Here is a 6,440-nt window from a genome sequence, read left to right as displayed (position 1 = left end):
CCACAATTTACCAGATAAGTGATCCTGCAACCTTTCCTTGAAGCCCTTCAGGGATGAGGAACTCATTACCTCCTGAGGCAGCTGGATGGTTTTAACTGTTGGCAAAATTTTCCTTTCATCAAACCTAGATTTTCCTCTCTGTATCTCTCACCTGTTGTTCTGCCTTCTGGAAGCCAAGGAGAACAAGGCTCTTCCATGAGATGGTCTTTTATATTCTTGAAAATTGCCAATATCCATCTGTCTCCTACTCCTCCCCCAGTCTTCTTTGTTTCAGGCTAACATCTAGAGTTCCTCTAATTGATTCTCATAAAGTACATTATCTTGGGAATCTGTCACCATCCTGGATGTCCTCCAGTTTGTTATTTTTTCTTTTTTAAACTTTATTTAATATTTTATATTCCCCCAGTTGCATGTAAAAATAATTTTTTAACATTTGTTTTGAGTTCCAAATTCTCTCCCTTCCTCCCTCTCCACCCTATCCCCATTAAAAAGGCATGCAATTTGATATTATTATTATTATCATTATTTAATTGCACATCACTCCTTTATTATAGTGAACAGCAACAACAAAGAGGGGATGGGGTGAAAATGGATGAGGATCCAGGTGGCAGGTCTGGGTGGCTGGACGTGACATGGAAGGCAATGGAGCACAGACACATTTTGACATGATCTAGGGACAGTTCACATTGTGCCACAGAACCTGGAACCAGGTTCATTGCCACAGAATGGAGCAGGGGCTATAAAATGCATAGCAGGATGTACTCATCCACCCCTTTGAAATTAAGGAACTCTCTTGTCTTTGGTGTGGCTTGAGATCTCTGATGACTACCATTTGGGACAGTTTGATTTCAAAAGCCACTAATAACAACCAATTTAGAAAAAGGGTCTTTTGTGAAAATAAATCCAAAAGTAAACATTAGGACCTCACCCAAACTTCCCAGACCCATTTTTTTTGGGTTGGGAAGAAACATGATCCACATAAGACTTTTGTGATTTGTTAAATGACACCCCCCCCCCCCCCCCCCCACCAGGTTATAGGCAGCTTCCTCCAGCAGCCCCTGAGAGGGCTGCCCTCCTGGCAAGTCTGGCTCATAGGAATCACTGGAGCAATTGCTTCTTTTAACTTCCTGCACTGCTCACTTCTTACTATGACTCCATCCCTATGCCCCCAACCAGGTCCTTATGAGCAAACCACCCATGAGGCATCTTGAGTAATGTGGTTCAGGGGGAGGGGCATAGGAGAGGAAGGAATTAGTCTGGAATAGGGAAGAAGTGAGAAAAGGACCCATCAGTTCCCCACCTGCAGTGAGGTGTTGGGATCCCTAAGTGTGTGGAGCAGGGCAGGGAGAGATGTGGTGGGGGCAGTGAGAAGGGAAGGATCTGGCTGCTGCTGGCATGTTCTGGTAACCTGTTTTCACTTCTTGGCTTGGGCTGGCACAGCCTCCACGGCTTTGCACAGGGTCCTCCCAACCCCGAGGACTCGATGGGTTTCAGATTCTTGTCCAACTCATACGCACCAGTAGGCAGACTCAGTTCCATAATTGCTTCTTTAGATAGACACTCAGGATATTTGACAATCCTGCAAAGACTTTATTGTTATGGGCCACTACCAGAACATGTTTTCCTTTCTTGATTTAGGGGACATTGTCCTCCTTCCAGAGCCTGGGAAAGAGTTCCTTAATTTCTAAGGGGTGAAAGAGTACATGCCACTGTGTCTTTCGGGCTCTGACAGGACAATTGATCCTCACAGATCTGCATGGCGGTCCTTGCTGATGTTGCTGTAGAAGGGGTGATTGGCCTCCATTGGAGGTGGGGGGTGGTCACAGGATGTGGCCAGATCTTCACCTGGGTCTCCCTGTGCTTAGCAGCTGTCTCTGCTTTGTAGAGGCCCGTCAAACCTCCATAATGCCTCTCACTGAGGTGCCAAGTTCTCACTATGGGCAATCGAGTGCATCTAGTGCTGTCCAATAGGAAACTTGGGACTCACGGATTCCAGAGATCCAAACTCTGTGGGGCATTAGACACTGTCTAGATTAGAGCCCAGAGAAGCTGTTGTCCCTACCTTTCACCTACTTCCACTCTGAGCTTGCTCAGAGACCTGCTCAGGATGATTGGGTCGCCTGAGCAATAGGTCCACACCCTAAGGCTATGGAGAGGTAGGGCACCTTCTCTTTGGAGAACCACCCCCACTTTGGCGGCCCAGATTGGGAAACCCAGTGATGTCAGGCTTGCTCTAGTGCAGGCGAGAGTGAGGAAGGCAGGGAACTGTGATATACCAAAATGACAGGGGATACTAGCCTCTGCCCCGCAGAACTGAGGCTTCTAATTGGAGCCAACTCTATATCGCCTGGGCAGGTGGCATTGCAACAACTATATTTGCCAAGGGCTTCGCATCCCTTATCTTATTAGCTCACATCAATCCTTCCAGACAAGAAGGGCAATTATCCTATTTTTATGAGCGCAGCTATTAAGCAACAGAAATAGGACTGCACCTTTCTGTCTTATGACTTGGAGGCCAATGTGCTTCTTACTTTTTCACACTCCCTGACGGCTGAGGTGGACAGTTAGAAATGGGGTTAAGAACCAGTTCTCAGGGGACTGATCTCTGATGGTCTTGTTGACATGGGACAAGTCTAGTGTTCCAGACATCAAGCCTTCAGGGAGAAGACCTCATAAAGAAGACAACTAGGGGTTAGTAGTGGGATACTGTTGGCCATCAATGCCAAAATCATGAACGCGTCCATCATCAGCCTCTCAACCAATATGATTACCATCACTGTTGTTAATGGTGCCATCACTACAATATTATCACCATCATCAATATCACCATTACCACCAACGTTGTCAGTATTGCAGTCACTATCATCACCAATATTAACACCATCACCATCATTGATACAACCATTACCACCAATATTATAACCATCACTATCATCAATATCACTATTATCATTATCATCAGGGACAACTCCTCCCTCAGAGCCTAAAGAGGAAGTGGGGGAGCTGGGCAGCTCTCCTCACTCTCTCTTAACTGATTCCTTGGAGAGATGTTCAGCTGTCTGCGCCTGCCTTGGGCCAGGCAAGGCCGGCGTACTGGTGCAGGGAAGCTTCTCCCAGATGACCAAGAGTGATTCTATGACATCCTCCTGAGTCTGGGTAGGAAGCTTTCTGACCAATGGAGGAGACTAGCCTCTGCCTGTTGTCTGTGAGTTCAGAATAAGATAGCAGCAGAGGGGAGGGGACCTCCATCCTTAAGATGGCCCCTTCACTGAAAGAGATGGAGGGATGATACAACCATAGGTTTAGAACTGGAAAGGACCTCAGAAGCCATCTAGACAAACCCCTTCATTTTACAGTGAGAAACTGAGACTCAAAAAAAATGAAGTGACTTACCCAGGTCACCAAGCTAGTAGCTAGTGTGTAACTGAGGTGGAATTTGAACGCAGGTCTTTCTGTCTCAAAGTCTTGTATTTAGAAAGTAATGCTGAAGGGTGATTTTTAAACTTTTGGCTTTGGGACGAGCAGAACCAGGGAGCTGGGAAGCCAGCCTGGGGTTCTCCAACTCTCCCCATCAGAGCCAAATAGCAAGGTGTCAATTCAGGATCAATGGGAAGTCATTCCTCCTCCCTTCTTCTCTCTGCCAGCCCCTTCTTTCTGCCTCCTCCAGCAGGCTCTGCTTTGGGGAATGTGAGAGAAAAGGAGATGGAGGAGGGAGGGCCATGCTTTTCATGAACTCTAGTCTACCTTCCTTTTCTGGAGAGAAGGGAGGGAGGCTGGTGGGATGAGCCACTTCCCCATTCCATAGGTATGCCTTACAGGTGTGGGCTGGGTGACTGGCTAGCCTGGGGCTGTCTGCTGAGGGCAGTAGATTGACCTGGTTGACTTTGGGTCTGAGCCTGAGTGAACACAAAGATTGCTTTACTTCCCAAACTGCTTTCTCTCAAAACTCTGCATTCAGGCTCTCTTTTTCCCTTTCCCCTCTTCTCAGAACCCATAATAATGTCCCAGGTACACAGAGAGTGAAAGACCTGGCCTGTCTTAAGATCCCTGCTGCTGCCAACAAGCGAATATGTCCTCACACCCAAGAATGGACTCTCTAGCCATGTTACATGTTGCGACGTGTCGTTCTATCTTCATCCCCCTCTCATACAGCTGCCACCTGAGTTTGGACCTCACCACCTCTAGATGGCGTAGTAGACAGAGCACTGGACTTCCAATCAAGAAGACTCTTTCTGAGTTCAAATATGGCCCCAGACACTTACTAGCTGTGTGACCCTGGGCAAGTCACTCAACCCTGTTTGCCTCAGTTTCCTCATTTGTAAAATGAGTTGGTGAAGGAAATGGCTAATGAGTCCAGTATCTTTTTGTGACCCAAATGGCATCACAAAGAATCAGACACAACTGATCCACAACAACAGCCTCTCATGTGGACTTTTGCAATAGGTTCCTATCTTCTTTCTCGTTACTCCATCTAACCCACTAGACCAAAGATGTCAGGTTATTGCCCAAGGCAGCCTCGGCCAGATTAAACTGTAATTGGGAAATATTTGACAAAATAAATAAAAACACTACAGAGCATTTCTTGGTCAATGTGCGGGATCCTTTCTGTCTAAGTTTGATTTCATTGTTCTGCAGCTAGTGCTGACTTAGGAAACCACATGTTAGTATTATCTATATTCCATTGTATTTTTATTTATTTTTACTAAATATTTTCCAATTACATTTTATTCTGGCTTGGCGGAGTTTCAGTGGGCCTGGGTTTAGCATCTCTTCTCAATGCAGTTATTAAAGTGATTAAAGTACAACTCAATGTCTTGCTCCTTCTGAAGGCCCCTCCTTCTCCCCCAAATAAGCTCCATGGCTCCCTATTACTGTGGGATCCAATCTAAACTTCTCCATATGGCATTTAACGTTCTTTACAAGTTGTCCCCTACCTGCTTCTCCAATCTCCTTCATACTACCCTTTCCCCTTAACTTGACAGTCTATCTACACTGTTCTGCTGCTGCTGTTGCTCTAAGGCTCTCCATCTCCCATCTCCACACCTTTGAACTGATTGTGCCCCATGCCTGGAATGCTCTCACTTTTACTTCTCAGAGTCCATGGCTTCCTTCAAGACTCAGTTCAAAAGCCAGTGCCTTCCTGTCTTAGGTTACTTTGTGTCTGCTTTGTATGTGTTTTGCGTGTGTGTGTGTGTGTGTGTGTGTGTGTGTGTGTATGTGTGTATGTTACCTCCCCCAACAGAATAGAAACTTCTTGAGGGCACAAACTGCATCATTTTTGTATTTGTATCTGTTCTACATACCTACCACAGTGCCTGGTACACAGTAAGTGCTTAATAAATGCCTGTTGGTTAACTGCTTTATATAAAAGATTATAGGGTTAGAGCTGAAATGGATCTTAGAGGTCATCTAGCCCAATCCCTTTATTTTACAGATGAAGAAACTAAGGCTCAGAGAGGGGATATGATTTGGCCATAGTCACACAACATAGGCAATATTGGCATCTGGGTGTTCCTCACTCCAAGGCTATCTACTATGGCACTTTGCCTTTCGCATAGATTGTTGTTCAGTCATGTCGGACTCTGTGACTCCATTTGGGATTTTCTTGGCAAGGCACGGTTTACCATTTCCTCCTCTAGCTCATTTTACACATGAGGAAACTGAGGCACACAGGGATTAAGTGACTTACCTAGGGTCACACAGCTAATAAGTGTCTGAGGTCAGATTTGAACCCAGGTCTTCCTGACTCCAGGCCCTCTGTTCACTGTGGCTCCCCTTAGCTGACTTTCATATAGAAAGAGGCATTAGTATGGTGAGGGGGAAAGATCACTGGATCCAGAGTCAGGAGATCTAGGTTTAAGTTCTGGACCTAATACTCACCGAGAGCACCCACGGTCTCTTCCAGCTTGAGATTTATGATGCTATGTACCATGTGACCCCAGGCTAATCACTTAACCTTATTTTCTATGTTCCTGTAATTCTCATCTGTAAAATAAGGAGGCAGCTGTGGTATGGTGAAAGAGGACCTATTTGGAGACAATGAATTGAATTTGAATCCTATCTCTATTTTTTCTTTTTTGATGCTTTTTAAAATTGACTTTCAAAAATTTTGAGTTCCAAATTCTCTCCTTCTCTCCCTCCAGCCCCTGTCCTACCCATTGAGAAAGCAAGCAATATGATACCCATTATACATGTGAAATCATCTGAAACATATTTCTTTATTAGCCATGTTGCAACAAAAAAAGCAAGAAAAATAAAGTAAAAAAATTTCAATCTGCACTCAGACTTCATCAGTTCTCTCTCTGGAGGTACATGGAATTTTTGGAATTGTCATGAATCATTGTATTGATCAGAATTGCTAAGTTTTTCAAAGTTGCTTATTGTTACAATATTGCTGTTACTGTATACAATGTTCTCCTGATTTTGCTCGCTTCACTTTG

The 6,440-nt window shown here is 45.0% G+C and overlaps 1 pseudogene; it reads right to left on the bottom strand.

Moving 5' to 3' along the window:
- Positions 1–1,251: 1,251 nt before the first annotated feature.
- Positions 1,252–4,956, bottom strand: LOC114039528 (annotated as a pseudogene).
- Positions 4,957–6,440: the final 1,484 nt, after the last annotated feature.

Source organism: Vombatus ursinus, unplaced genomic scaffold (genome assembly GCF_900497805.2).
Source record: "Vombatus ursinus unplaced genomic scaffold, bare-nosed wombat genome assembly UNPS02000749.1, whole genome shotgun sequence".
Lineage (NCBI taxonomy): Eukaryota > Metazoa > Chordata > Mammalia > Diprotodontia > Vombatidae > Vombatus > Vombatus ursinus.
Note: the sequence above shows the minus strand (reverse complement) of the source record. Positions and strands in the feature narration are given on the sequence as shown.